This window comes from Lygodium microphyllum, chromosome 28, assembly GCF_053477565.2.
Source record: "Lygodium microphyllum isolate KBCC chromosome 28, Lygodium_microphyllum_v1.1.10, whole genome shotgun sequence".
NCBI classification, from domain to species: domain Eukaryota; kingdom Viridiplantae; phylum Streptophyta; class Polypodiopsida; order Schizaeales; family Lygodiaceae; genus Lygodium; species Lygodium microphyllum.
Window position 1 is genome coordinate 1,890,544 of NC_141162.1, and position 21,462 is coordinate 1,912,005.

Here is a 21,462-nt window from a genome sequence, read left to right on the forward strand (position 1 = left end):
CGTTTTTTTTTTTGCCTTGGACTTTTCCTATTGATCCCTCATTTTCTGCTTCCTTCACTTTGCAATAAACATCCTTCGCTTTGCAGTAAACATTACCCCCCTCCTAGTTGAGTGCTAGTCCCATGGCATTGCTGTGGCTTTCTAAGTTTGTAGACAAGCTATGGTGGGTCGTGTTTGGAGGGATTTCTAGACATGTTGGAGGGATTTATGGAACTGAAAGGCCCTTGAGTTTGGAATAAGCCCTGGTGTTGGAGGGATTTATGGAACTAGAAGGCCCTTGAGTTTGGAATGAGCCCTGGTTATGGACCTGTTGGAGGGATTTATGGAACTCAAAGGCCCTTGAGTTTAGAATGAGCCCTGGTGTTGGAGGGGTTTATGGACCTATTGGAGGGATTTATGGAATTGAAAGGCCCTTGTATGAGCCCTGGTGGAAGGTGTGCTGGAGGGATTTATGCCTTTAAAATTGAAGATAAAGTTGGAAAGATCCATCGTTTGCCCCTCCATGGCTACCTTCTCTGGCGTTGTGCCAAATGAGCTTCTTCATTCACTTTTTGATTGGGGCAATTGCATCCGCCCCTTGCTTTGTTGTGACTGCATGGTAATATGCTGTATAAGATGGGAAATGCATTGCATGGATGATGGGGTCTCTGGGGCTGGTGGTTGGGGCCCTGTGTTGTACTTGGAAAGAAAAGAAGGTCTACTACCTAGGGATGTTTTTACCGCATTGTGGTGTGTGTGGTGCCCGTGCTTGTGGAACTGGGAGATGGGTCTAACCTTGGGCAAGCCCTTGGTGGTGTCCCATACTGGAGGACCCAGTTTGTACATAAGGGAGGTGCGGTACACGCTTAGGGTGACAAGTCTAACCATAGGCGAGTGTTACCCCCCTAGGTATGTCCTGCCCTTAATGTGCCCTAAGCGTGAAGTGGGGAATTAAAATGAGGCTAAGGGCCTATGTGTGAAATCTATTTTTTTTCTTTTTCTTTCTTTCTATTCTTTTTTCTCCTTTAAATATAAATAAATAAATAAATAAATAAATGGTTTCTTGAATTTGGTGAGGTAATACAAAATGGAGGATTCATTCTTTGGGTTCGTGGACGTGGGATGGGGAGGATGGGGGCTTTAATGATTTACTAAGGAAGTGCCTACTTAGCATATACCCTTTTCGGCCTATTCCAACATGGAGAGGGGTGGTGGACAAGAAGGGATGGCTACAGTTGGTGAATTGGATGTCGTTCATGTCCTCAAGGAGGGCCATGCAAAAGGATGGGAGTAAAGCAGTATGCATCATTAGCCGAGTCATGGCACACCCATCTATTCCCGCATTAATGTCAAAAAAGAGAGGTGGAAGATGGTACTCTACTAGTGCGGGGGGTTGCCTGAGGAGAGTCCTAAGTAATCAAATATAATTACATGTTGTTACAAAGGCAAGGTTTGGGCAAGAGGAGAATTCCATTAGGAAATGGGCCATGGAGTCCCATAGATCTTGTACTGAGAAGGTGAGCGCCCCCTCTGGTTTTGTGGCGTTGATGTTATAGATCTTCAAAAAGTCATATTAGTCATGGATGTCAAGGTCAAAATCTACTCCCACCTTCCAAGGATATGGTAGATAGGTTGGGTCATTCCATTCGAAGGGTAGGGAGCCACAAAACGACATCCACGCATCCACGTTGCCATTCCAAACTCTTCTCCTCCACTTAGGTTGGGATTTGTAGCCTTTCACCGTGTAGGGCACCTCCTCAACCTTATTTTCCCAGTAATTTGGGGGTTCTGTCCCCCAAGCAATTGGATTTTTCTCTCTTTCAGCAAACCATTGGTCACCAAGCGTTCTTCCCACGGCGATTACTTTAGATACCGCTTCGATGGATGGTACTTTGCTCAAGGCCGCTAGGTATCGAAAGGTGAAATCGAAGGGTCGGCGGAAATTTTCCCATTGCTCGCACACTGATAGCTCTGTATTCCAGTTCATGGGTAAGCAATCCCTTTTTAGTGGGATGGACGACTGTGGAACTGCAAGTGGTTGCGCTTGAGCTCTTTCGCATGCTTGATGCAGCATTCTTGTCAAGATTGTGGGAGAGAAGGAAGGAGTCTCGCTTGAAGCTTTCTTGCTTGCACAATGGGGGAAGACACACAAGGGTGGAGGCTGAAAACAGTTTTCCTCTTCTTAGTTGTGTAAGCCAAAAGAACTCAAGTACAAAGAAATAGAAGAACCCTATATATGGGTCTCAAACCAAACTCAACTAACTAAGGTGGCATACTAACTGAGCCACGAACTAGAGTAGATAAGGATAGCTATCATGTAGCTATTATTCATGAGCGGTGTACCAACCGCGTCTGCAACTGACAAGTCGGTGACATAAATATACAACGGTCACCCTGGCGTATCACGAGTGGAGCTCGATATCTCAACACTCCCCCTCGAGCTCAATCCCAATTCCTGCACACCAAGCAGGTCTCTGAACTTGCGCAGCTTCTCTGCACCCAATGCCTTCGTGAATATGTCAGCTACCTGATCCTCTGTGCTGACATAAACTAGATCAATAAGACCTAGTAAAACCCTCTCTCGCACATAGTGATAATGCACCTCAATGTGCTTTGTTCTAGCATGATAGACTGGGTTATTTGCCAAGTGTATACTACTCATGTTGTCACAATAAATGACAACTGGCCCATCTGTAGACTGATGCATATCATAAAGTAGCTTATGCAACCAAGCTACCTCACATGCAGCCATTGCTGCACCCCTGTACTCAGCCTCTGTGCTCGACAAGGCAACTGTAGGCTGTTTCTTGCTGCTCCAAGTGATTGCAGCACTCCCAAAAGAGAATACATATCCACTGGTAGATCGTCTATCAGAAATACTACCAGCCCAATCAGCATCAGTGTATCCATGCAACTGTATCTGAACCCCAGTCTCATAAAATAGTCCATACTGCAATGTGGACTTCACATACCTAAGTATGCGTCTAGCCGCATCCAAATGTGGTTTCCTTGGAGCCTGCATAAACTGACTTACCAATCCAACAGCATAGCTCAAATCTGGCCTGGTAATAGTCATATAAATCAAACTTCCTACTATGCATCTGTACATAGTAGGGTCTTCTAGAAACTCACCTGCATCTGTGCTCAGCTTCACATTTTGCTCTAAAGGAACTGAAATAGGCTTACAGCCTGTCATCCCATATTTGGACAGCATGTCCAATCCATACTGCCTCTGCAAGAGCTGTATCCCACTTGGTGATCTAATCACCTCAATGCCCAAGAAATAACGCAGCTCTCCCAAATCCTTCATCTCAAACTTCTGCTTCAATAGCATTTTCACATGAAGGATATCTTCATCACTGTCACCTGTCATAATCAAATCATCAACATAAATGACAAGCAGCATAATACCTTTCTCTGTTTTTCTCACATAAAGTGAGAAATCTGCCTTGGAAATCTGAAAGCCAATAGTGACAAGATACTGTCCTATCTTGTCAGACCATGCTCTAGGTGCTTGCTTCAAGCCATACAAGGCTTTCTTCAACCTGCAAACAAACTCAGGATGAACAGCATGCACATAACCTGGTGGCTGCTCCATATAGACCTCTTCTTGCAAATCACCATGCAAGAAGGCATTCTTTACATCCATCTGATGTAAAGACCATCCTTTGATGCAGCCATAGCAATGACTGCTCTTACGGTTGCCATCCTTGCAACCGGACTAAATGTTTCTTCATAGTCAATACCATATGTTTGTGCATACCCCTTGACTACTAATCTTGCCTTGTATCTGTTCACAGAACCATCTGCATTGTGCTTCACCTTATAAACCCACTTACAGCCAATTGCATTCTTACCTTTAGGCAAAGGTACCAATTCCCATGTAGCATTTTCTTCCAAGGCATCCATTTCTTCATCCATGGCTTTCTCCCATTTTTCTTTTCCCATGGCTTGCTCAAAAGAAGTGGGTTCTGGTTCCTGTATCACCTTGACCATATATGCATAGTGAATGGCTGTAAATCCATCATATTTCAGCCTATCCACAGGATACCTAACTCTGGTAGACCTGCGCAAAGTGGGTTCACTCCCAGGTGCTCTCAAAACATCCCTGGTCTTCCTTACTCCAGGTGTAACAATAGAGGGGATACCCAACTCATCATCAATGCTCTGTTCTGAGCCACTGGATTCACCATCCACATAAGAGTGACCTGCATTCACATCAAACATGGGCTGATCAACCTTCTCTTTTCCTTTTCGTGATACCTGCATACCACTATCTGCATTACTTTGAGAAGATTCTCCTGATCTCAATCTTCCTGTCCATGGCGAAGAATGAGAACCACTGCTAGAGGACGCTCCAGGTCCACTAATATTTTGTGACTGCTGCTGTGAATTCTGTGTAGCATTACCATTTTGTGCATCTTCATCATCAATCACATTTACTGGTTTATACCAGCTACTCATCTCATCAAAAACAACATCTCTGCTCACTGTAAACTTACGAGTAGAAGGGTTATAGCATCTATACCCTTTTTGCTGCAGAGAGTAACCAATAAAGATGCACTTCTCAGCTTTTGGATCCAACTTGGATCTCAGCTCATCTGGCACATGTACATAGGCAATGCAACCAAAAATTTTCAAATGAGAAATATCTGGTTTCCTACCAGTATACCTCTCCTCTGGAGTCATTCCATGTATTGCTGCAGTGGGAGTCCTGTTCATTATGTAGACTGCTGTAGCAACTGCTTCAGCCCAATAAAAATCTGGCAAGTCTTTTTCATTGAGCATGGCACGAGATACCTCTCCAATATGCCTGTTCTTCCTTTCTGCAATTCCATTTTGTTGTGGGGTATAACTGCATGAATATTGCTGCTTTATGCCATGCTCCTGCAAGAACTTTGCAAACTCATTTGAGAGGTACTCTCCCCCTCCATCTGACCTCAGGCATTTTATTTGCAGACCTGTTTCTTTTTCAGCCATAGCTTTAAGGGTTTTGAAATGCCCAAAAACTTCACTTTTCTTTTTCATAAAATACACCCAAACTTTTTTGCTATAGTCATCAATAAAAGTGACAAAATAATGACAGCCTCCAAGAGATGCAGCTTTAGTAGTCCACACATCAGAGTGGATTAATTCCAATGGCTTCTCACTCTCTTGAACATGTCTAGGAAATGGTTTCCTTGCCTGTTTTCCAAACTGACAGGCTTCACATACCTTATGCATTTCTGCAACCTTGAATTTGGGCAATCCTGCAACAATATTTTGGGCCTGCATTGATTTAAGTCGCTGTACATTAACATGACCAATGCGTTTATGCCAGATATCAATATCTGCAACTACACCGGTCCCATGTGCAAACATTGCTGCACTCAATTCAGACATGTCTGCATCCAATGTAAACATTCTGCCCTTCTTCTTTCCTTTTGCTATCAAGCGACCTTTATTTTTCATATCCTCAACAAAGCATCCATGAGGATTAAATCTGACCTGCAAGCCCTGTTCAACCATTTGACCAACTGAAACCAGATTCTTGGTGATATTCGGGACATGAAATACATCGGACAGGTATTTCTTTTTCCCATCCTGCATAGACAAAGGAATTTTTCCAATCTGCACAATAGGATGTGCAGTATCATCACCAGTCTCCACAAATCCTGGTTTTTCCATTTTCCTTGCATCCTCCATCCATTCTGCATGACCTGTCATGTGGTTTGATGCACCTGAGTCAACATACCATACATCATTGCTTTCTTCTGCACTTGTCACAGAATTGTTCATGTGCTGCACCATGAACAAATGCTCATTTCTGTCATCACCCTGTCTGTTAGAAGATGCATAATTCCCTTGTTGCAGTTTTCCATTCATGATGTCATTCTGCTTTTTATAGCAGTCTTTAGCCATATGACCCATTTTACCACAATAGTAGCATTCAACATTACTGTTTGCATTTTGACCTCTTTGCCATCCACCACGACCTCTTTGGCTCCCCCTGCCTCTAGAGTTACCACGTCCTCCTCCATAGGACTGGTTTTCTTGAGTTTGCTGCATATTCTGATTTCTACCACGGCCTCCAAATCGGCCTCCTCTACCTCTGCCTCTACCTCTTCCAGCATTTGAGTAGAAGACATCTTCTTTTGAAGTTCCTCCTGAAGAAGATGCACCACCATTTCTCTGCTCCTCAGAAATTAGAAGAGCAATCAACTCCTCAAAATCAGGAAATCTTTCACGAACTGAAATGGATGTCCGAAACTGTGCATAATCCTTTCCTAGACCATTCAAGGTCACGGAAACTAAATCATCATCTTCCACTGGCGACCCAATGGAAGCAAGTGCATCTGCAATCTTCTTCACCTTCATGTGGTAGTCGTTGATGCTCATATTTTCTCTTTGCACATTGTGCAACTCTTGCTTGAGCTGCATTTTCCTGGCTTGCGTATTTGTGCTATACATTTTTGACAAAGTATCCCATGCCTCCTTTGGCGTACTTGCATCCTGAATATGCACAATCATAGAGTCTGAAATGCTGATAGACAGCCAATACATAACTTTCCTGGCTCTCTCATGCCATGTTTTAAATGCCTGCATTTGTTGTTGATTGGGAACATCAGGAAGAACTGGTTCTTCTTCATTTCCTGCAACAAATTCCCAATATCCTTTTCCCATAAGGAAATTCGTCATTCTAAACTTCCATGCCTGGAAGTTGTTCTTGTCAAGCTTTTCAGTGACAATCTGTGAAAGAGAATCAGACGCCATTACAGAATACTGAAAGAAATTCTGTCACTGCAAAAAACACAGCTTCACCCTCACAAGGGCAAATCTGCAAAACTGGCGAAAGTGGTATTTGACCACACAGTCACTTCCTAGTGACGATTTTGCATAAACAGGAACCAAGGATGATTCTGAAACTCCCAATGTCTCTGCGCACAAGCATACGATGCAATTTCTACAGTAACTTTTCACCGACCTGTAGAACAGTGGTCGCACAGCATAAAACTGAGCCTTTTCCTGAGTGCGTGCAGAAAACTTCTGTCTGCAAAACAGGCCCCGAAATGGCCTCAAATAAAAAAAACAAGGTCGCCGAGGGCTAAATCCCTCACCCGCAGCATATACTGCCCTCTTGCTTCACCGCGAAGGGCGTCTCAACCTGAGACAATGCACTCCTGCAATTTCCGGCTGTGCTACCTGTAGAGATCTGCTCCCAAAACAGAAAATGAAAGCAACACTGCTCCTCTTACCAGAACACCGCGAGCTTGGCTTGCTTTCTTGAGCTCCTTACCACGAACAAGGCTCTGATACCATGTCAAGATTGTGGGAGAGAAGGAAGGAGTCTCGCTTGAAGCTTTCTTGCTTGCACAATGGGGGAAGACACACAAGGGTGGAGGCTGAAAACAGTTTTCCTCTTCTTAGTTGTGTAAGCCAAAAGAACTCAAGTACAAAGAAATAGAAGAACCCTATATATGGGTCTCAAACCAAACTCAACTAACTAAGGTGGCATACTAACTGAGCCACGAACTAGAGTAGATAAGGATAGCTATCATGTAGCTATTATTCATGAGCGGTGTACCAACCGCGTCTGCAACTGACAAGTCGGTGACATAAATATACAACGGTCACCCTGGCGTATCACGAGTGGAGCTCGATATCTCAACAATTCTAGCCCTCTTCTTTGTCACTTGTGCCTTCCTTTTTGCTGTGGCATCTTGTTCTTGAGGGGGCTTTGGTTGTGGTGGGATCCACTTCTCGTCTCGTTGTACTTCTTCATGGCTTGTTGACCCAGCTCTTGTCTCACGAGGTTGTTCTTCTTGGAGTTCCAATGCGTCAAACCTCCTCTGGCATCAAGCTTGCCCCCAACAAATTCTCTCGTTGATCTTGATCAATCGGGTTGAGACTTGCATCTTGGACCTAGGAGCACAACCCCTATTTGATCGCCTTGCGGGCTATTTCTAGTTTCCGTTTAAGCACATCAACAGTCTCCTCCTTCTTAGAGAGTGTGATGCCTAAGATCATGCTGAGGAAGGCATGTTCTTGGACTTTGAGACTAGCTTGAGCAGTGCCTATCCTGCTTCCTACTAGTATTCGACTTCCCTCTGCAAGGGCCAAGCGCCTTGCTAGGTCCTTCACTCGGTTCTCGCTCTTGGCTTCCCATTTCCTTGCCTTCTTTTTCATCTCTTCTAAGCCCTCGCTTTGCCTTTGTTTTGTACAAGGTTCTCTTTTTCTTTTGTTAGGTGCCCGATCTCCTTTTTGTCAAGAATCGCGTGGTGGGGGGAGTTGCTCAAGATGCTGCGCTGAACACACACAGAATGCACAAGGAGAAGCTCACTCAAGAGACAAGAAGAGAGATGGAGGCCAAAACGTTTTCTTGCTGATTTTTTCTTCTTCTTCCACACTCTTTACAAGGTACACAAAGTATAGATGAGATGCAACATAAAGGAAAGTGGCCTACTAAGTCAAACAATGAATAACCGACTACACTAGTCAACTGGCGCTATAACTATGCCAACTGTAAATAGGTGTAACAACCTGAATATAATAAGTAATGAGTCAGTGGCCATGTGAGAGTCATAACGACCACCGACGTGCTAAGTGTAGACGTGTGGACCCATCTAACCAGGCGGTCCATCATCAATGTCCGCATGTGTTGAGCTTGTCATCTCAACACTTTTCTAGTGTTGCTCGTTCTTCCCTTTGTCTTTGCATTCCACGTTCTACTTCTTCCCTCTCTTTTTTCTGTTCTTCCTGCTCTTGTGCTCTCTCCTGTTCTTCCTGCTCTTGTGCTCTCTCTGCTTCCAATGTGGTGAGCTCTTCCATGCCATCTTGGAGTTTTCTCACCTATGCTTCGAGCTCTGCCTGTTGTAGAACTAGGAGTCTGTATTCCCTTTGCATTGCGACCAACTCCTGGTTTTCTTCCTCTAGTCTTTTTCACCACTGTTCTTTGTCGTCTTCCTTGGCCCTTAGCTTTGCTTTCAGCACATGGATTTCTTTTCGTTGCAAGGCCACTTGGCAAGTCTTTTCTAGCTGGGAGGCATTTGGCATTTCCCTTTCCATTTTTAGCTTCACCGCTGCTACTCTCTTCTCCTTTTCTCTTTCCAATTGAGCATAAAGCTCCATGACATACTCATCCTGGTTAGCGGGTTGTGGCTTTGTGGTAGTAGTACCTGTTCTTGGTCTCTTGGGCCCTTATTGAGATTTGGCATGTCCACAATTGCCAGTCTTTTTATTCCTGTCGTTGGGGTTCTTGCATTGGCGGTGGGCATTGGGGTATGTGTCTTATTGACCAAGAACTGCACCCATGCCATGAGTTTGTTGGTGTCCATCGTGGTTGGAGTGCCTAGTGTTGCCACGATGGTTGGGGTATTTGGAAAGAGGGTAGGCAGGGTCAGGTGGAGTACAGCCTTGCCCTTTCCTTCTAGGATGGGTGGAGGTAAGTCTTCTGAGGCTTGGCCACTGGTTCCCAGCTTGTTCTGCCTTGGCGGGCTCATTGCTGCTAGTTCCTCATGCATGCACTGCTCCTCTATGGATTTGTGCATAGCTTGCACCAGGGCCTTCTCTTCTTTTCTTCTCGACTCCTCCTCCTGTTCGATGGCTTTTCTCCTCCTCCCTTCATTGGCTCTTTTTGACGTAGCCTTGGCTTTTAGTAGGTCTGCTTCCTCCTTTCTCTTCCTCTCTTCCTCATGCTTCTTCTCTGTCGTCGTCTTTTTAGGCGTCTTCATTTTCTCTTATTGGATTGAGTTTCTTGCTCTCCCTCTTCTTCACTCACCGTCCTCTCACTTGATTGTTCTTTGTTGTGACGAGGAGGTGATCTCTCAAGCATTTCGTTTGATCCCTCTTCTCCATCTTGCACCTCTTTACCCATTCCCAAATGAAATGGTAATGGACCTCTATGTGTTTGGTCCGCACATGATACACTAGGTTCCCAATCGCCTCTCGGATAAGGGCGATCAAGACTCCTCCAGGGCCCTATGAATGAGGCCTTAGCTGAGGGCTTCTTCCTGTCAATTCCCTTTGATGCTGGGGATTCTCCACCTGCTGGTTTGCTTCCAAGGTCTAGTGTCCTGGTTGATTGATCTATGGTTTCCAGACATAGCCGTTCCAATCCACTTCATGCAACGAATGAGCCACCATGCTCTCCAACACGGGTACACCGATCCTATGCATGAGTGAATTGTATCTTAGGCTAGAGAAGAGGGTGTGGATCACCTTCGCTTGTAGCTTGACCTCTACAATGGGAATGTCGTATACTTATGCCATCATTCGTTAAGACACTTTCCTTCCTCATGGCATAGACATCTCTTTTATGCCTCTTCTCCACCTTTGCTTTCAACCCCAATGCCTTCTCCACTAAGGCCTTGCTGAGCAGGACCTGGACTCGCTTGATTCCTTCTCTACTTGCCAAGGACGTTGTCCCACTCTCCTTATTAGGGTCATACGTCCTCAGGAATTCCACACACTTAGTATGGTCAAGAACTTTTTGATATACATGGCGAGGTTGCATTGATCCATAATCCTCCTGATGGCTTCCTTGCTGGTCACTACCCCTTCGATGTTATGGATGCTCCTAAAACCTGAGTTGGTTGTATGCCCGATTCTCAAGGGAGAGGTCATACTTTGCTCTTTCCTCTTTTGTGAAGGGTAGGTGATGGGCTCGGTCTTGATGCGACATCTTCAGCTCTTGTTATAAGCCATGGTTTGCCATTAGCACTTTTCTAAATAATCACTTGTGAAAGAAAAGACTTCATGCTTGGCAGATTAAATTGTTTTTAGCACCGAATTAGACTTTTTCTCCAAGCAATCTAAGTCTATTGCTTTCAAATTTATTTTCAATTTCTCAATCACAAGTTGCTTTTTCCAACCATTGAGGTCCCCCATGTGTGCTTTTCCTTTACTATTCTCCTTATATGTTTGGTTGGATTCATTTTTTTTGAATTGAGAAGAATCCTTCCTAGGATTAAATGTTTAGTGGATGAAGGACCTATAGCACATAACCTTAGTGTTTTACTATCGCATAAGCCAAGTATAGAAATTAGGGTTGTATTCTAAAGTAGCATAGCTATATCCATGTGTAAAGGGCATATGCCTGCATGCGTAATGTAAGTGAGGACATCAAGCAAGAAGTCATTGGAGTCCACTCGACTAGCAACATGCAACTCCTCCTTAGTGAGGATGCAATCTAAATATGTCACTTAATGTGTTCTTAAAGGGGTCGATTACGAATGGTAGTCAACACCCTATAGGAAGTTGGAGCTGACAGGTCATATTCAAATGCCTTGATTGCGCGTCGCTATTTAGCATTGGTCATTATTTGGCATCCCTCTAGCTCCCATTGCAATTGTATAGCATACCATTTCTGCAAGAAGGAGTTGTTGCCAGCAAGCTGTTGTAACTTCTCAATTTCCTGGTTTGGGCCATGATCGTGTTCTTGCTATACGACGTAATGAGATGCTGTTTGATTGCTTGTTTCTTAGATAGCTCGGTTGCAATTAACTCCTCAGCTACTTGGAAGCTTTAATGAATATGAATTCCGACTCCTCCCAAGAGCAAGGGAGTGTTCATACTTTTGTCCCTATAGGTTCTTCCAAGAGGCCTAAGTCTAGTCGATCGTAGCTTTTAGCTAATGCCATGAAAGTAGCGTCCAAGCATTGGAAGCAAGAAACCAAGTCGTCCCCAATATTTTTAGCTAAATCCATGGCCAAGGTTAGAATTGACTGCCGCTCATAAGAGGGCCTAAGCTCGGTGGGTGGTTGAGGCTTGACAGATTCGCAGCTAATGGTCAGAATGGTTTGCCCCTTAGGTTGTAGCTTGGTCAATGGGTTGGATTGTAGTTGTGTTTGTTGTGCTACTAGACGCATTTGAGGTTTGAGGGGCACCACTGAGGCTAGATTTGATCAGTTTGTTGGTAGCAGGCTGCTACAATTTTGGATGATACATTGGTTTGGGCCCTGCTGAGCTAGGATTTGGAGGTTCTATAGACTTAGTGGCATGATTTTCTTGTGGTTTGAGTGTCTCTAGCATAATGTTTTGTGTGGTCAAGCTTGAAGGTGACGTTTGAGTAGGGTCATTGGTTGTTTGGGCTTTAGGCAGCCAAATGCAGGTGTTACCGGCATAATAGCCTTGAACTTGCAATAAGGCAGACCATCTCGGCTTGACTGTACATCAATTTTTATAGTTTTGTCTTGGCTTCCTAGGTTTCAGGTGTGGATCATTAACCTTTTGAGACCGTGGGTTTCTATTTCTAGGTGGCACTCTTCGTTTAGGTACCCATTTGAATTGGGGTTCATGCGCTTCAGCGTTGATTCTAGTGGGTTGCTGGCGTTGAGGCTTGGTAGGTTGTGACGAGTCACGACCCCCCTCCTTAGGCTTGATGGTGGGTTTCTCTACCGGTGGCTTTGTGGACTTGGAAAGAGTCACACTGCCCTTGCTGAAAGCTACAACTATGCTTTCAGACTCAATGGAAATTGAAACCTTGCACTTTTCCAAAAGTGTGTAGGGTTGGCCTCCATAAGGGGTGAGTAGTATTAGTAGCTTGCAATTGCGATTTGCCAATTTGGGTCAAACGGTCATGGGTTAAGATATTGAAATCAGCTCCCTCATCAATCAATGCGTTGATGGTACATATGTGTTTAACAATGACCATCATGCGTGTCAAGAACCGTGTGATGGGGGGATGTGCTTGAGCTGCTGTGCCAAACATTTTCTTGCTAGTTTCTTCTTCTTCTTCCACACACTATACAATGTACACAAAGTATAGATAAGATACAACATAAAGAAAAGTGGCCTTCTAAGTCAAACAGTGCATAACTGACTACACTAATCGACTGACGCTATATCTTTGCTAGTAGTAGGTAGGTATAACAAACTAAATATAATAAGTGATAAGTCAGTGGCCATGTGAGTATCATAATGACCACCAACGTGCTAAGTCTAGACGCGCGGACTCATCTAGCCAGGCAGCCCATCATCAATGTCTGCACGTGTTGAGCTTGCCATATCAACACTCCCCCTCAAGCTCAACTCTATCTCTGCAACCCCAAGTAAGCTTTGGAACTTTTGAAGCTTCTTTGCACCCAATGCCTTTGTGAAAATGTCAGCTATCTGATTTTGTGTGCTGACATATACCAAGTCAATCTCTCCTGCAAGTACTTTCTCTCTCACAAAGTGGTAGTGCACCTCAATGTGTTTTGTCCTAGCATGGAACACTGGATTCCTAGCTAATTGTATGCTGCTCATGTTGTCACAATGAATGACAATTGGACCATCTCCCTGCACATCCAAATCACCTAATAACTTTTGCAACCATACCACCTCACATGCTGCCATAGCAACACCTCTGTACTCAGCCTCTGTACTCAATAAAGCAATTGTAGGTTGCTTTTTGCTACTCCATAAAGCAATTGTAGGTTGCTTTTTGCTACTCCATGTAACTATTTCGCCAGTGGAAGATGATGATTTAGTTTTTGTGACCTTGAATGGTCTAGGAAAGGGTTATGCACAATTTCGAACATCCATTTCCGTCCGTGAAAGATTTCCTGATTTTGAGGAGTTGATTGCTCTTCTAATTTCTGAGGAGCAGAGAAATGGTGGTGCATCTTCTTCAGGAGGAACTTCAAAAGAAGCTGTCTTCTACTCAAATGCTGGAAGAGGTAGAGGCAGAGGTAGAGGAGGCCGATCTGGAGGCCGTGGTAGAAATCAGAATATGCAGCAAACTCAAGAAAACCAGTCCTATGGAGGAGGGCGTGGTAACTCTAGAGGCAGGGGGAGCCAAAGAGGTCATGGTGGATGACAAAGAGGCCAAAATGCAAACAGCAATGTTGAATGCTACTACTGTGGTAAAATGGGTCATATGGCTAAGGACTGCTATAAAAAGCAGAATGACATCATGAATGGAAAATTGCAACAAGGGAATTATGCATCTTCTAGTAGACAGGGTGATGACAGAAATGAGCATTTGTTTATGGTGCAGCACATGAACAATTCTTTGACAAGTGCAGAAGAAAGCAACGATGTATGGTATGTTGACTCAGGTGCATCAAACCACATGACAAGTCATGCAGAATGGATGGAGGATGCAAGAAAAATGGAAAAACCAGGATTTGTGGAGACTGGTGATGATACTGCACATCCTATTGTGCAGATTGGAAAAATTCCTTTGTCTATGCAGGATGGGAAAAAGAAATACCTGTCCGATGTATTTCATGTCCCGAATATCACCAAGAATCTGGTTTCTGTTGGTCAAATGGTTGAGCAGGGCTTGCAGGTCAGATTTAATCCTCATGGATGCTTTGTTGAGGATACGAAAAATAAAGGTCGCTTGATAGCAAAAGGAAAGAAGAAGGGCAGAATGTTTACGTTGGATGCAGACATGTCTGAATTGAGTGCAGCAATGTTTGCACATGGGACCGGTGTAGTTGTAGATATTGATATCTGGCATAAACACATTGGTCATGTTAATGTACAACGACTTAAATCAATGCAGGCCCAAAATATTGTTGTAGGATTGCCTAAATTCAAGGTTGCAGAAATACATAAGGTATGTGAAGCCTGCCAATTTGGAAAACAGGCAAGGAAACCATTTCCTAGACATGTTCAAGAGAGTAAGAAGCCATTGGAATTAATCCACTCTGATGTGTGGACTACTAAAGCTGCATCTCTTGGAGGCTGTCATTATTTTGTCACTTTTATTGATGACTATAGCAGAAAAGTTTGGGTGTATTTTATGAAAAAGAAAAGTGAAGTTTTTGGGCATTTCAAAACTCTTAAAGCTATGGTTGAAAAAGAAACAGGCCTGCAAATAAAATGCCTAAGGTCAGATGGAGGGGAAGAGTACCTCTCAAATGAGTTTGCAAGGTTCTTGCAGGAGTATGGCATAAAGTAGCAATATTCATGCAGTCATACCCCACAACAAAATGGAATTGTAGAAAGGAAAAACATGCATATTGGAGAGGTATCTCGTGCCATACTCAATGAAAAAGACATGCCAGATTTTTATTGGGCTGAGGCAGTTGCTACAGCAGTCTACATAATGAACAGGACTCCCACTGCAGTAATACATGGGATGACTCCAGAGGAGAGGTATACTAGTAGGAAACCAGATATTTCTCATTTGAAGATTTTTGACTGCATTGCCTATGTTCATGTGCCAGATGAGTTGAGATCCAAGTTGGATCCAAAAGCTGAGAAGTGTATCTTTATTGGTTACTCTTTGCAGCAGAAAGGGTATAGATGCTATAACCCTTCTACTCGTAAGTTTACAGTGAGCAGAGATGTTATTTTTGATGAGATGAGTAGCTGGTATAAACCAGTAAATGTGATTGATAATGTAGATGCACAAAATGGTAATGCTGCACAGAATTCATAGTAGCAGTCACAAGATATTAGTGGACTTGGAGCGTCCTCTAGCAGTGGTTCACATTCTTCGCCATGGACAGGCAGATTGAGATCAGGAGAATCTTCTCAAGGCAATGCAGATAGTGGTATGCAGGTATCACGAAAAGGAAAAGAGAAGGTAGATCAGCCCATGTTTGATGTGAATGCAGGTCACTCTTATGTGGATGGTGAATCCAGTGGCTCAGAACAGAGCGTTGATGATGAGTTGGGTATTCCTTCTATTGTTACACCTGGAGTAAGGAAGACCAGGGATGTTTTGAGAGCACCTGGAAGTGAGCCTACTTTGCGTAGGTCTACCAAAGCTAGGTATCCTGTGGATAGGCTGAAATATGATGGATTTACAGCCATTCACTATGCATATATGGTCAAAGTGATACAAGAACCAGAACCCACTTCTTTTGAGCAAGCCATGGGAAAAGAAAAATGGGAGAAAGCCATGGATGAAGAAATGGATGCCTTGGAAGCAAATACTACATGGGAATTGGTACCTTTTCCTAAAGGTAAGAATGCAATTGGCTGTAAGTGGGTTTATAAGGTGAAACACAATGCAGATGGTTCTGTGAATAGATACAAGGCAAGATTAGTAGTCAAGGGGTATGCACAAACATATGGCATTGATTATGAAGAAACATTCAGTCCGGTTGCAAGGATGGCAACCGTAAGAGCAATCATTGCTATGGCTGCATCAAAGGAATGGTCTTTACATCAGATGGATGTAAAGAATGCCTTCTTGCATGGCGATTTGCAAGAAGAGGTATATATGGAGCAGCCACCAGGTTATGTGCATGTTGTTCATCCTGAGTTTGTTTGCAGGTTGAAGAAAGCATTGTATGGCTTGAAGCAAGCACCTAGAGCATGGTCTGACAAGATATGACAATATCTTATCACTATTGGCTTTCAGATTTCCAAGGGAGATTTCTCACTTTATGTGAGAAAAATAGAGAAAGGTATTATGCTACTTGTCATTTATGTTGATGATTTGATTATGACAGGTGACAATGATGAAGATATCCTTCATGTGAAAATGCTATTGAAGCAGAAGTTTGAGATGAAGGATTTGGGAGAGCTGCATTATTTCTTGGGCATTGAGGTGATTAGATCACCAAGTGGAATACGGCTCTTACAGAGGCAGTATGGATTGGACATGCTGTCCAAATATGGGATGACAGGCTGTAAGCCTATTTTAGTTCCTTTGGAGTAGAATGTGAAGCTGAGCGCAGATGCAGGTGAGCTTCTGGAAGACCCTACTATGTACAGACGCATAGTAGGAAGTTTGATTTATATGACTATTAACAGGCCAGATTTGAGCTATGCTGTTGGATTGGTAAGTCAGTTTATGCAGGCTCCAAGGAAACCGCATTTGGATGCGGCTAGACGCATACTCAGGTATGTGAAGTCGACATTGCAGTATGGACTATTTTATGAGACTGGGGTTCAGATATAGTTGCATGGATACACTGATGCTGATTGGGCTAGTAGTATTTCTGATAGACGATCTACCAGTGGATATGTGTTCTCTTTTGGGAGTGCTGCAGTCACTTGGAGCAGCAAGAAACAGCCTACAATTGCCTTGTCGAGCACAGAGGCTGAGTACAGGGGTGCAGCAATGGTTGCATGTGAGGTAGCTTGGTTGCATAAGCTACTTTATGATATGTATCAGCCTACAGATGGGCCAGTTGTCATTTATTGTGACAACATGAGCAATATACACTTGGCAAATAACCCAGTCTATCATGCTAGAACAAAGCACATTGAGGTGCATTATCACTATGTGCGGGAGAGGGTTTTACTAGGTCTTATTGATCTAGTTTATGTCAGCACAGAGGATCAGGTAGCTGACATATTCACGAAGGCATTGGGCGCGGAGAAGCTGCGCAAGTTCAGAGACCTGCTTGGTATGCAGGAATTGGGATTGAGCTCGAGGGGGAGTGTTGAGATATCGAGCTCCACTCGTGATATGCCAGGGTGACCGTTGTGCATTTATGTCACTGACTTGTCAGTTGTTGCAGATGCGGTTGGTACACCGCCCATGAATAATAGCTAGATGACAGCTATCCTTATCTACTCTAGTTCGTGGCTTACTTAGTATGCCACCTTAGTTAGTCGAGTTTGGTTTGAGACCCATATATAGGGTTCTTCTATTTCTATTTACTAGAGTTCTTTTTGGCTTACACAACTAAGAAGAAGAAAACTGTTTTCAGCCTCCACCTCTGTGTGTATTCCCCCATTGTGCAAGCAAGAAAGCTACAAGTGAGACTCCTTCCTTCTCTCCCACAATCTTGACATCCCATTGTCACTGTCACTTGTAATAATCAAGTCATCCACATAGATGACTATGATGACCAATCCTGCATCTCCCATTCTCACATAAAGTGAGTGATCAACATCACAAATACAAAATCCAATATTGACAAGATACTCTCCAATCTTGTCAGACCATGCTCTAGGTGCTTGCTTTAGCCCATAGAATGCCTTCTTTAACCTGCACACATATGTGGGATGCTTTAAATCCTCATAACCTGATGGCTGCTCCATATACACTTCTTCTTGCAATTCACCATGCAAAAAGGCATTCTTAACATCCATTTGCTGCAAACTCCAACCTTTGGCTGCTGCCAAGGCAATCACACACCTAACAGTTGCCATCCTAGCAACATGACTGAATGCTCGCCATAATCTATGCCATATGTTTGAGCATAGCCTTTTGCAACCAGCCTAGCCTTATACCTGCTAACTGAATTGTCTGCATTATGCTTGACTTTGTAAAACCACTTATAGCCAATAGCTTTCTTACCCTTAGGTAAGGGTACCAAATCCCAAGTCTTATTGGCTTCTAATGCAGCCATCTCCTCATCCATTGTTGCATCCCAATGAGCATGACCAACATCCTCCTCCTCAAAACAGGTGGGCTCAACATCCTCAACTAGTTTCACCATATAAGCATAATGGTGAGCTGCATAACCTTCAAAACCAAATCTTTTAACAGGTATCTGACCCTGCTAGATCTACATACCACCGGATCACTCAATGGAGCCTTTACATTACTATGAGCTCTTTGTACACCTGGTGTCCTGATTGAAGGAACGCCAAGCTTATCATCCAAACTCTCCAAACCACTAGAATCTCCCTCAAATCCCAAATGAATGGTAGATGCATCATTACCATCCAACACTTTCTTCTTTCCTTTGTCCTTCCTTGTAACACTTATAGATCCACCTGAAGATGTGGGACTACTCCTTAGTCTCCCAGACCAAGGGCTCACTGTAGATGTAGTACCAGATGATGTTTCTGGTCCACTAAGACTTTGTGATTCTTGTTTTTCTTTTTGCACATAGCTGTCCTGATCATTATCATCATATAATACATCACCAATAGGTGCATACCAGCTGCCCATCTCATTAAAGATAACATCCCTGCTCACTTTGAACTCACCTGTGATAGGGTTATAACAACAATACCCTTTCTACTCTAAAGAGCACCCAATAAAAATACATTTTTCAGCCTTTGGATCAAGCTTCTTCTGTAGCTCATCTGGCACATGAACATATGCAACACATCCAAATACCTTCAAGTGCGATACATCGGGCTTCTTGCCAGTAAAGCACTCTTCAAGAGTCATCCCATGAACTGCAGTTGTGGGAGTTCTGTTCATAATGTAGACAATAGTATGGACAGCCTCAGACCAAAAATGTTTGTCATATTCTTTTCAGCCATTAATGCTCATGGAACTTCTACAATATGCCTGTTTTTTCTTTCTGCAACACCATATTGCTGTGGGGTATACCTACAAGTAAATTGCCTCTTTATCCCATGAGTCCTCAAGAAGCCACTAAACTCATTAGAGAGGTACTCTCCCCCTCCATATGATCTCAAGCACTTCACTTTTAAGTCTGCTTTTGTTTCAACAGTTGCCTTAAAAGATTTGAAGTGCTTAAACACATCACCCTTTTCCTTCATGAAGTATAGCCATAGCTTCCTTGAACAATCATCAATAAATGTGACAAAGTATTTGCTGCCACCAAGAGATACATTCTGTGCAGGCCCCCAAATATCTGTATGTACTACATCAAGTATATTTTTGCTCACTTCTCTATCATGTGAGAAGGGTTGTCTCAGTTGCTTACCAAACTGGCATGCTTCACAGACTTTATGCAATTCTGAAACTCTAAAAGAAGGCAACCCTGTAACCAATCCTCTAGACTGCATTAATTTCACCCTTTGTACATTTGCATGTCCAATATGTTTATGCCATATTTCAATATCTGCAACTACTCCTTTTCCTTTAGCATACATAGCAGCATCAATTGTAGGAATTCCAGCATCTAAAGTGAACATTCGGCCAACTCTACTTCCTTTTGTGACCAACCTGCACTTATCATTAAAGTCTTCTACAAAATAACCTTTTGCATTGAATTAAACCTACAACCCATGCTCTACCATTTGGCTAACAGATACTAGATTCTTTGTAATTGATGGCACATGTAATACATCTGTCAGAATCTTTGTCTGACCATCATACAAGGACAAGGGAACCTTTCCAATGTGTGAAATTGGGTGGCATGAATCATCACCCGTCTGCACATAACCTAGGTTTTGTAAGTCCTGCATCTCTCCAAACCATTCAACATGACTGGCCATATGATTAGATGCACGTGAATCGACATACCATACATCATCATGTGTTCCCTTTCCTGTAACTGTATTCATCGTATGCTGCATAACAAACAGATGCTCATTTTTGTCTTCATTCTGTCGTGAAGACGATGCATAGTTTCCTTGCTACAATTTACCACTGCGAATATCATCCTTCTTTGCATAGCAATGGGCTGCAATATGGACTATTTTGCCACAGTAATGGCAAACAATAGTAAAATTTCCAGAATCTCTATTTTTCCATCCACCTCTTTCTCTAGAGCTCCCTCTGCCTCTAAAGTTTCCTTTGCCTCCAGAAACCTGCATTTCACCAAACCGTTGATTGAACCTATTTTGCTATTTATCACGAGCACGCCCCATACCACGGCCTCTCGAAGAGGATCTACCACGTCCCCTTCTTGAACTCGAGTAAAATACTTGGACCTGTTCACCATTTCTTGCAGATGAATCACCTTGCATGTTGATCTCTTCAATAATCATGAGAGAGATCAGCTCATCAAAATCTGGAAATGACTTCCGTACATATGCTGAAGTAACAAATTATTTCCATGCCTTCTCATTGTTAAGGCCACTCAGAGTGGATGAAACCAAATCATCATCATCCAGCATTGCATCAATCGTTGCTAAAGCATCTGCAATGCTCCTCACCTTCAATACATACTCATTGACAGACATTTTCCCTTTCTTCAAGGTATTCAACTCTTGCTTGAGTTGAATCTTTCGTGCCTTTGTATTTACTGAAAACATGCTCTCAAAAATTGTCCAAGCTACACGTGAAGTTTCTACATTCCTGATATGTCCCAACATAGTATTATCAATGACTGCAGATAGCCAATACATCACCTTTTTGTCTTTCGCATTCCACTTTTTCCATACTTTTAACTCATCTGCAGTTGGAGGGATACCCAACTCTGGCTTCTTTTTTTCACTTGAAAAACTCATAAAGGCCCTTTCCAATGAGGAAGTTCGTCACACGGAACTTCCATGAAGGGTAGTTTTTCTTGTCGAGCTTCTCAATAATGGGATTTTCAGTGTTCTCTGCCATTATCACAAACAAGGATACCACACAACAAGCTAGTCTTCTGCAATCTTTCACAACATGTGCACAGTAATGCACCAAGCAACCTTTTTCACTGATTGCTCAATAGTACATGTAATCTGCAACCTGTTTGCAGATAAACCTTATGTTTGCTTCCTACAAACACCTCAAAAATTATAGATTTGCAATCTATAACCTGCGCACCCACTTTTGGTCAATACAACCGAAATCATAGTGTACCCTGAAACTGCTGTCAACAACCTTGCGGTTCTAAAACAGGGCCTGAAACGGCCTCAGATGCCCAAAATAACTGTAGAATATACAGTGCTCTACTCACACACCAAATCTCATAGCAATCTGAGATTTTTACTCGACCACGCTTCCGGTGCCTCCACAGGCACTTTCCAAGA